Source organism: Temnothorax longispinosus, chromosome 4 (genome assembly GCF_030848805.1).
Source record: "Temnothorax longispinosus isolate EJ_2023e chromosome 4, Tlon_JGU_v1, whole genome shotgun sequence".
NCBI classification, from domain to species: Eukaryota; Metazoa; Arthropoda; class Insecta; order Hymenoptera; family Formicidae; genus Temnothorax; species Temnothorax longispinosus.
This window is the reverse complement of record NC_092361.1, coordinates 8,329,665-8,341,342: the sequence shown is the minus strand read 5'-3', so window position 1 is coordinate 8,341,342 and position 11,678 is coordinate 8,329,665. Positions and strand designations below refer to the sequence as shown.

The following is an 11,678-nucleotide window of genomic DNA, read 5'->3' as shown; positions in this document are numbered from 1 at the left end:
ATCGCTTCATCTGTGAAGAGAAAGCGAAAATAAATTTTAATATTGCTTATATGTCTGTGCAAAAAGAAATAACTTTAATTTTACAATTTACAGCAGTACTGTGTACTACTAAATGGTGATAAGATTACCTCGTATTTGAGTTTCAAGTCTTCAGCTTTTGTAATGCTTGCCGTCCATTTGTCTTCAGCTGTCGATTAATTTTACGTAAAACCAATTTTGGTAACTTCGTCACATCAATGTTCCGTACATGCATGTTTCCGTGTTTATTGTAAGAATTTTCTATTAATAAGAAATAATGCAATAATTAGTATAAAACATTTTTTCATGCAATAGTATAATAGACTTTTAAAAAAGTAAAATTACATAACTGAGATGTTAAAAACTAAAAAATGTATCTGTAAAAATGAAAAAAACAGATTTATGTAATCGACCACGAAGATATTCGTGTCCTTTATTAAACAATATAATATTTCATGAAATACAATAAAGAAAAGAAAAAGAAAAGTTATGGCATAACAGTGCGGTGCGTGCGTGCGTGCGTGCGTGCGTGCGTGCGTGCGTGCGTGCGTGCGTGCGTGCGTGTGCGTGCGTGCGTGCGCGTGCGTGCGTGCGTGCGTGCGTGCGTGCGTGCGTGCGTGCGGTGCGTGCGTGCGTGCGTGCGTGCGTGCGTGCGTGCGTGCGTGCGCGTGCGTGCTGCGTGCGTGCGTGCGTGCGTGCGTGCGTGCGTGCGTGCGTGCGTGCGTGCGTGCGTGCGGCGTGCGTGCGTGCGTGCGTGCGTGCGTGCGTGCGTGCGTGCGTGTGCGTGCGTGCGTGCGTGCGTGCGTGCGTGCGTGCGTGCGTGCGTGCGTGCGTGCGTGCGTGCGTGCGTGTGCGTGCGTGCGTGCGTGCGTGCGTGCGTGCGTGCGTGCGTGCGTGCGTGCGTGCGTGCGTGCGTGCGTGCGTGCGTGGTGCGTCGTGCGTGCGTGCGTGCGTGCGTGCGTGCGTGCGTGCGTGCGTGCGTGCGTGCGTGCGTGCGGTCCGCGCTAATTAAAAAAGTATAATTTAGAAGGCAAGTTATAATTGAGCTATTATATGATATGTAATTTCTATATATGGGGCATTCTCCGTGAAATCAGACACCCCCTCTGTCCAAAAATTGGAGTCACCTAAAAAATTCTTTCGGGGCTCATTTTATAGCTACACATATGTAGTTTTAGTAGAGCAGCGGCCTTTTGAAAAATCAACATGGCGGACCCCAATATGGTGGCCGAAGTCTGCGGGTAACGAGGTACGACAGATGAAATCGTTACTTGGAAGTTATAGACTGTCATAGAAAAATGTGTTAATGTGTTTATTTAGTAGTTAGCATTGAATCCATGGAAAAAATAAATTTTTAGTTTGTCCAAAACCAATATGGCGGCCAAATTATCTGTGAAATGCTAAAAAATAACTATTTCGTTTTTTAAAACATACAAACTGCGTTCAATTTTCACAAAAATTTATATTATGATACATTTTAAGATGTTGATCATAAATTAACAATTGGGACGTCGTATTTGAATATAACGAAACCCAATATGGCGGCTGTATATTCGAAAAATGTTAAAAAATAATGACGTCGATATTCAAATCATACAGACTCGTTCTAATTATTATTAATTTGAGTGTTACGGTATTTTTTAATTGCTTTTTTTTTACTTTTTCAAATTTTTAAGAATTTTCATTATTTTTTTTTTTTTGACTATAATTTCGTTATTGCGGTGACAAAATTTGAACGTGGTTGATCAAATATGATTTTTTCAGTGAATACAAAATAATTTTTGAATAAGTAAGTGAAGGCAAGACAGGTAGTCTTTCGAGCCAGTGAAGGCAAGAGAGACAGATTGTCCGGCCAGTGAAGGCAAGAGAGACAAACTGTCCAGCCAGTGAAGGCAAGAGAGACAGACTGTCCGGCCAGTGAAGGCAAGAGAGACAGACTGTCCAGCCAGTGAAGGCAAAAGAGACAGACTGTCCGGCCAGTGAAGGCAAGAGACAGATTGTCCGGCCAGTGAAGGCAAGAGAGACAGATTGTCCGGCCAGTGAAGGCAAGAGAGACAAACTGTCCAGCCAGTGAAGGCAGGAGAGACAGACTGTCCGGCCAGTGAAGGCAAGAGAGACAGACTGTCCGGCCAGTGAAGGCAAGAGAGACAGACTGTCCAGCCAGTGAAGGCAAAAGAGACAGACTGTCCGGCCAGTGAAGGCAAGAGAGACAGATTGTCCGGCCAGTGAAGGCAAGAGAGACAGATTGTCCGGCCAGTAAATACAGAATAATTTTTTTTTCGCTAGCTGGATAGTCTGTCTCTCTTGCCTTCACTGGCCGGACAATCTGTCTCTCTTGCCTTCACTGGCTCGAAAGATTACCTGTCTTGCCTTCACTTACTTATTCAAAAATTATTCTGTATTTACTGGAAAAATCATATTTGATCAACCACGTTCAAATTTTGTCACCGCAATAACGAAATCATAGTCAAAAATAAAAAAAATAATAAAATTTCATAAAAATTTGAAAAAGTAAATTAAAAAAGCAATTAAAAAATACCGTAACACTCAAATTAATAATAATTAAAACGAGTCTGTATGATTTGAATATCGACGTCATTATTTTTTAGCATTTTTCGAATATACAGCCGCCATATTGGGTTTCGTTATATTCAAATACGACGTCCCAATTGTTAATTTATGATCAACATCTTAAAATGTATCATAATATAAATTTTTGTGAAAATTGAACGCAGTTTGTATGTTTTAAAAAACGAAATAGTTATTTTTTAGCATTTCACAGATAATTTGGCCGCCATATTGGTTTTGGACAAACTAAAAATTTATTTTTTCCATGGATTCAATGCTAACTACTAAATAAACACATTAACACATTTTTCTATGACAGTCTATAACTTCCAAGTAACGATTTCATCTGTCGTACCTCGTTACCCGCAGACTTCGGCCACCATATTGGGGTCCGCCATGTTGATTTTTCAAAAGGCCGCAGCTCTACTAAAACTACATATGTGTAGCTATAAAATGAGCCCCGAAAGAATTTTTTAGGTGACTCCAATTTTTGGACAGAGGGGGTCTGATTTCACGGAGAATGCCCCATATATATATATATAAGGCTATTTGCATTGTAACGATGCACCCCGTGCGCTAAGCATCGTTCCCGGCAAACGACCGCCGGATGCCGCCCGACCGACGACCAGTCGGGCGAAGACCAGGGCGCGGTGCGCCCACATTTTAAACGCCTTTCAAAACGCACCGTGTGCGCGGGCCAAGCGCGGCACCGGTGCCTCCCGACGAGCGACAAAGGGAGCCGAGCCGCCCCGAAGACGAGCGCGGCGCCGCGCTTCCCCACCACAGCGCGACGATCGGCGCTCCTAGCAAACCCGCCGCGCCGGGCGGGTATATAAACCGCCGTTCCGAGAAGAGGAGACACTTCGGCTAGAAACCTACTTCCAAGACGAAACCTATTCCCGACTCCTAGAGAACACGCCAACGAGGTCCGGTGCTCCGAGCCTCGACTGAGAGCTCTCAGGTGTTCTCGCCCTCCTTCAACTTAAACCCCGAAGGCACGGTTACGCGGGGTCGAGCGCGCTCGGCCTCGCAACGAGGGCTCTCGCTGCCGCCGCCCAGGGGCTCCGGAAACCTTCCATCCCACGTCACGCGTCCCGCACGCATATTACCACGGCATCCGCGAGCGTACAGAGATGAAGTAATACCGCGTCGCTGTCGAGTGCACATGCACTATCTGTAATATACCGCGTCCGCCCATGTACTATAATACGGCTACGTAATCTACCGCGTTCGTTATTAAATACCGCGTCGCTGTCGAGTGCACATGCACTATCTGTAATATACCGCGTCCGCCTAGGTACTGTAATACGTCGATGTAATATACCGAGCACGTGGAGTAACGATACCGCGTTCGTTATTAAATACCGCGTCGTTAGCGAGTGCACATGCACTACCTGTAATATACCGCGTCCGTCTATGTACTGTAATACGTCCATGTAAAATACCGAGCACGTGGAGTAACGATACCGCGTTCGTTAGCAAGTGCGCCCGCAGCTACTTCTTCGTTGTATATACCGCGTTCGGTCCGTCCCTGCGCTATAGCAAGTGCTACCGAGTCCGTCGCATCGCGTGCGACCGCGTCCGCTATCGAGTGCACCCGCACTGCCCCCTGCGTTGTATATACCGCGTTCTACCCGTCCCCGCGATATATAAAATACCACGTCGTGTATATATTAACTGTGAATAAACCACTATATGTCTCACTAAATTGATTATTTTCTCTGGGCCTGTCATCGGACTCCTGATCCCGCAAGCCAGTCCGCGTTCGACAAAGTCAGGCCGTTACAGCATATATCAAAATGTATTGTATTTATTTCATAAAACCAGTCCAGAAAAAATAAACTATATCATCTCTATTAACAATACAATTTGAACACAAAATAAGATAAAAAAATAAGGTACATGTAGAATATAGTTTTCTGAAACATTTTATCTTAAATTTTGTGACGTGACAAGTCGCGTCTACTTCCCGGACGGGCTCGGCCGAAGGGAATTCGGGGATGCCTCCTCGTTAGAGCGAGGGGAGGGCGGTTGCGTATTATTAATTGGTCTAATTAGCTGTTAAGTTTTTAAGGGATCGCCAGTGGTGGCTGGAGTCAACATGTAACGGCCGGGAGCCGCAACGAGGAAGGGCTGAGGATTAAGGAGACGGCCAGAGGACATGGCCGAAAGTCGGATCGCCCGGACCTCCCCGCAAGTGCATGAGTGTCGCCGGCCGGAATTCACTCCGTACTCGGTCGTAACAGCGGCAGGATAACAGTCTGGAAAACCCCGGGACACCCCCGAGCGAAACGCCAGTCAGACCAGTGTGCCGAGGAGCGGCACAGGGAAAGGCACAGCCCTGGGGCCGTCGCCCCGAGGGGATGCCGGCGGACGGGGCCGAGGCCCGGCCAGCCTGACCCGATCATCGCGGCCCGGACAGCCGGTTGATTCGAAAAGCCCGCGCCGAATCGGAGGTAGTTGGAGCGGCGCACCTGCGGCCTAGGCGCCGGGAGCGCTAGGATCGGCAATCCGGTCGAGCGACACGCTACAGCGCAGGCGCGGGGAACTGGCGCGATCCCGGCGGACCATCGTTTCCGACACTGTCGTGCCGGCGAGGAACCTGGGAGCATCGCCCAAATTACGGGCTGCCCGGACCAACGGAGATACTACGACGCATTGTAAGGTCACCACTCTGGCGTCCCCGCGTTAGGAAAAGAGAGTTCGCTCGAGGCACTGGCCCCAGGCACGTATCGGTTACCTGAGCACCGCAGGAATTATCTGTGGACGGCGGTATGAGCGCGTGCGTTACCTTGCGCTCGCATTTAAGATAGATTTCGTGTGGAAATCGTGCCAGGGCCTTGCCGAGAGTGAGCTCTCCTGTGCGTAGAGACCAATCGTGCCCTCCCCGGGAGCACCGTCACGGCCGACAGTCGCGTGGCGTTAAATTATGTGAGTCAGATTAATCGTGTCGAATTGTGTCGTGTTTCATTGTGTTAATATTCTTAATCGTGTCGCGTTTCATTGTGTTAATATTCGTAATCGTGTCGCGTTTCGTTGTGTTAGAGTTCGTAATCGTGTCGCGTTTTGGCCATGTTATTGAGAGTAATCGTGCCGCGTTTCCTCGCGTGAGTCGGGATAACCGTGGCGTACCTTGCGTGGCGATAACGGGAGCGAGTTGTGAAGGAAACGGCGAGCCGCGAGTGGTCATGTAATTTGAAGAGCACTCGCCCTCGTATTTGAGTAACGTATCCGGGCCCTCGAGGACGGCGAATATTGTGCTTGGCGGGACGGAAAGATCGGCGGGATCGGCGCGGGGCCGCGGAATCTCCGTGCTTGCGAAAGAATTCGGGATTCGCGTGGCAAGCTGCGGGATCGTCCGCGATACAAGTCTTTATTACGTGTTCGGGGACAATCGCCGGCCAGCGTGGTCGACACGGCAAGATCGCCCATAATTTTTGCGTCGTGCGGAATTGAGGTGGCCCGGGCGCGCGTTGAAGGCGCAACCGAATTCGGTTCGTCGGCCTCGTGGCGTAAGTTCGTTGTGAGTTCGAAGTAAGGTACCGCGATACCTGAATCAATTAATTATTTCTTGTGTTAATCTTTTGTGTGTTCGTTTGCGTTTATTTGTTGCGTTGATCTGATCTTGCGTGCGTTCATCTACAGTATTTGATATTCGACATTCTCGCGTGCACCTATTCTAGTATTCTGGTGTTACTCTATCCGAAATTTTCGCGTCCGGCTATTGCGTTATTTATGCGGCAGCCGCGCGTCGGCATATCCGACATTTTTGCGGTAATTTATTCAACATCTTCGCGTTAATTCGTTGCCGCGGCGTCGATCCGCCGCCGATAATGTCTCGTTGCCGCATGGTCTGATTCCGAATACGAGATGCTCAGACCGATTATACCTACACCTATTGATATTCTGTTGCAAGTGCATTCTACCTGACTAAATATATCATATGTTATCTTGTTATTATAATTTTGGGTGGTTAATTGCGTTACGCCTTCTCTCCGAATTCCCTAAAAGAGAACTACGCCCTGAGGAATCGTCGGGGATCTAGGGTGTCCGAAAAATCGCCTACTCCACTTCGGGAGGTGATTCGGGACCCAAAAACAAGCAAAAAGTTCATACAAACATAGGTCCGGAAATGAGCCGTTTCCGAGTTATAGCCACTTTTATGTTCAAAAATTGTAATTTAGAATCCGCTTGGCATCCCTCTTTCTTAATTATTTCTTAAATTAAAAATTTTTATTTTTAAATATTTTTATTTTTTTTATTTTAATTTTTTTATTTTTTTTTAATTTTTTAATATTTGTAAATACGATTACATTATTTTTAAAAGAAATCAGTTGTTTTCACAGCTACTTGAAATCAGTTGTTTTCACGGCTATTCAAAATCAGTTGTTTTCACGGCTACTTGAAATCAGTTTTTTTCACGCCTATTCAAAATCAGTAAGTAAATCACGGCTTTTCAATAAGTTTCAAATTATTATTTAACACCTTACTTTTAGGTTGTATCTAATCGTTCCGTATTCATCAATGGATCGTTTAAGTTTTAATGAATTAGCTGATATTTAAAAATAAAAATTTTTAATTTAAGAAATAATTAAGAAAGAGGGATGTCAAGCGGATTCTAAATTACGATTTTTGAACATGAAAGTGGCTATAACTCGGAAACGGCTCATTTCCGGACCTATGTTTGTATGAACTTTTTTGCTTGTTTTTGGGTTCCGAATCACCTCCCAAAGTGGAGTAGGCGATTTTTTGGACACTCTGTATATATAATAGAATACGGTGGTGCGATCAGTCGCACCTGGCGCCCAATTATTTTGTGTCTTAATTATTCACGCGTTCTGCCAATCCACGATAGCCTTCCTTCGGATTGCGAGACCGGGGGAAAAAGCGTCGCAAATTATAAAAATCGAATCCCTCAAAGTATTTCTTGATGCTTTTCTTGATGCCTGTTGTAGCTTTTCTTTTGTTTTTCGTTTTACGGATTGGAAAGTTGTCAGGTTTAGATCGTTGATTTATTGATCCTCGTGCTGTGGAGAAAGAGTATTTGACTTCCTGTATTTGTTTATATGGATGTAAAATATATTTTATATGTTATTCGGAATAAATCTTACATTTTTGTTTAACATTTTCTATCGATTTAAGTACTGGTCGATTTTTTGTATTTATAATATCTTTCTCGTAAAGTCTCTGTATTTTAACCTTGGGTTGTAATAGTATATCCGAATTGGTGCAAATCTCTGTTGCTACATTTGTACATGGTGTAGAATCAGTTTTATTATTCGTCAAATATTCGTCTAAAGTATCTTCAGATCCATAAAATTTTTATCAAAATATGCGTATAATTGCTACAATTATTTGTTTCTACTTACTTTGGACAGTAGAATTTTCCTTGTAACGATAGTCATCTAATTTGCCAATAAACATACGAAGAAATTGTTGAAGAGGTAATCTAGAAAATATTGTAAAGTACAATATCAATAGCTGCTTTCCATTTAGTGACACAAGTCGACAGAAGTGTTGTTCTGTCTTTGTTACTCATTGAATGCCAAGAAAGATAGAACATCATTTGTGTCGATTTGTGGCTAAATGGAAAGCACACAATTTTAACCTAAATTAATATAAATATAAGAAAGTAAGTGTAGTTTTACCTTCCAGAAATCAGATCAATTTGTGCTTGAAAATTTTTCATATCTCTTTCTATGCTTTTTCGTGATCGTACAGATCGTACGTCTTCATTATTGTGTAAACGCTTTAAGTTAATTGTTTGATCCATTATGACATTTCTTAGTTTCTCTAAAATTATTAAATAATTAAAATTAATTTAGATAATTAATATCTTGGCATTAATATTTGCTAAATATTTTCCTTTTTATTATTTAATTAAAAAAAAATTATTAAAATTGGTGATGTTTTCAACTGAATATTATTTTGATTAATCGATTAATATTTATTAATTTTTTTTTCTATTTGTTTATTAAGAGAATGTATTAATTTAATATAATTTATTGTAATTTACCTAAAAACAACCATACATTTGGATGATGGCCGCCCAATTTCCTATTTATCACATTATGAAAACTTTCAACGGCATTGTTTGTTCTGACAGGGCATTTGTACACGTTAATTTTTGAAGCCTTTGATAACCACGTCTTTTCAACGTAAATTAAGAATTCTTTTATCTTCTCATAGTCATGGTCATTTTCTTCACAAGTATTGCACAATATATGATAAGCTTCTGTAAAGTATTGTTCTGGCAGCAATGGTATTGTCATCGTCATAGACAGTATAACACTGGGAGAATTACATAAACCTGAATGATTCCATTTTCTTTGTAGTGCCTGCAATATAACAAGCGTAAATAATTATTCAAAAAAAATGTAATTAATAATCATAAATTAAAGAAATAATTGTAAATTTAAATACTTGGTTCAGGTGAAACCAGCATCCATGTATAGTTGCATTCAGAAAATATTTTTCCATCGCGTTCATCGCTGCACACTCATAATCTGTCATGATAAATTTTATGTTTGAAATTATATTACTTTTGACCAAATTTTTTCATACAGAGCTACAGTACGAGCTTCGCATAAAATAAATAACACTGTGATAATCTACAAAATACATACATGGATTGTTACAATCGTTTATATAGTTCTAATTAGAGCTGTTCTCGAAAAAAAACCATCTACCTTATCCATGTAACGTATGTGAATTGTGTAAAGCTGACTAAGCGAAGGAACACGAGGAACAACTTTTAATCAAATTCTATATTTATTTATAGTTTTAACACAATAAAATAAATGTAAAATAGTAAACTTACAAAAAATGTATCATCACAGTAAATTTCAGTGGATAATTCAAGTGCAGTGAGCAGTTTATCATCGGAGAAGAGAAATGCTTTTTTCCCATCACTTGCGGTTACACTCCCTTTGTAAATATGACTTATTGGTGTATAATGGTTCAATTCATCAGCGAGCGTAGCTATAGATTGTGGCAACTTTGGCCTGCTCTTTATTTTTTCTCCATTTAGTTGGCTTCTAATTGATTTGAAAGCTATAAGTGCAGCTGTCTCAGGATCTCTGAAATATATCATATATCGATCTTTTTACAAACATAAGCTTAATTATTAGTTATTATTGCAACATGATGGGTATGTTAAATATTAATATTTTGTGATTTGTAGTTACCTTCGAGAAACATTGTCAAAAATATCTTTGGGAGTTTGTAAGGTTTCACGATATAAGCGTAACATCTCTTGTTTCAGTAAATATTTCTGCATACTTGCATTATCAGGTGTATGATCATGAGAAGGATTAATGATCACTTTACCATATTCACCAACTTTTGCCAATCCACGACATTTAGTGGTACGACGAGCAGAGCATCTGTATGTACCTCGTACACGTTTGTCGATGTTATAAACATATCCATCATAGGCATAGTTAACACTATTTTTTGATTTTCCTTTAATTTCCTCCATACTTATAATCAGCTGACAAATCAACAAAATTCATGATTGATAACAAATTACAATTAACAATATAATGACACTCCCTTCTCAAAGAACATTATTAACGATTAATTACAAAACTAATTAATTTAAGAATTTTTCAAAAAGTCCTGATCTACATACTAGTATTTTGAACGTAATTTTTCATCATTTATGACGCATATAATTATCAAGTAATAGTCAACATTTATTGCTGATGAAAGGATGACGATATTTTCGATGCCAGCATAATTACCGGCATCGAAAATATCATCATTCTTTTGTCAGCAATAAGTGTTGATTATTACTGTAAGGGCCATTCAATACGTTACGAACGATGGCAACTGCTAGTTGAAAAATATTATTTCTGATTGCCGATTGCCAGTTGCTGTCGCCAAAAAAGTTCGCCAACTCTTTTTTGACAGCCGTAACTGGCAAGCGCAACCGGAAATAATACTTTTCAACTAACAGTCGCATTGTTTGCAACGTATTGTAGAATGGTCTTAACTAATGTTATAGACAGATAATAAAGAAAAATTACATTCTTCTTCGTAATGTATAATGTATATACGTAAATGCATGTATACGGGAATGCAATGTGTTATTTTAGGCTTATCTCGACGTTCGCAATAAATTGAATAAAAGATCAATGAAAATACGTTGATGACAAGGTGAGAGCAAGAACGCGATGATGTATTGGGTCCAGAACTCGTGCAGGCTGCACACAAAGGCTCGACGTTGTCCTCTTAAAAAATAGGAAACGTAGCTCCCACAGGAATCGCATCAGACAATGTTAAAATATTACGGGCACAAAAACCAGAGAGAAGACTGAAGACCCTTGCACATGCTTACACAATGCTAGGCAACAGGCAACAGGAACAGGAAACGGAAGTTGGAAATAACGTCCCCCTTGAGTGAAAATGTAAGATTAAGTGCCGGTCTACAATCTTGCTTTAAAGGATATTTAAGCTCTAATATCCATTTCCACCAATGTGGATTAATTTTAATCTCGGTTCAACTTAGTTTTTATCTGTTTCCAATTTTCAAAACTAGAAAAAGATAAAAAGTAAGTTAAACCGAGATCAAAGTTAATCTGCATTGATAGAAATGGACATAAGTCGTAAGAAATTTACTAATCACAATAGAATGTGAAGAGAATACTCGATTGTGATTAGTCAATTTCTTACGACTTAGGGCCAATTTCACCAACCACGGTTAAGGCCATTGCACGTGACAAAGTTTTAGTCATAATCGTAAGACCGTAAAAAAATAGACCAATTACAGTCGATTTGTTGTGAGCGCACAACGCCCTTGGCAACCGAGTTGCCAAGCGTTAAAGAAACTCGACCCCAGCGACGAAACGTAGAGAGCAAGGTCCATCCACGAGGACCAATATCGCTGACGCGAAGGTCAGCGCCGAGCGCTGACCATAGAGGTTAATGCTACCGCGGGCGACCCCGAGGTAGCAACCGGAAACCGATGTAAGACCGCCGAATCGAACAATCAGGCAGTCGGTCTGAAACCATCAAGCTGTCGCGTCGAGTCACCTGCGAGTTATCTATAAACGAAACGCGAAGTGGAACTTGTAATAAGGACACTCGTG

General features: G+C 41.5%; 1 pseudogene; it reads right to left on the bottom strand.

Moving 5' to 3' along the window:
* Window positions 1-7,585: 7,585 nt before the first annotated feature.
* LOC139811506 (uncharacterized) lies at window positions 7,586-10,026 on the bottom strand (annotated as a pseudogene).
* Between the last annotated feature and the right edge of the window lie 1,652 nt (window positions 10,027-11,678).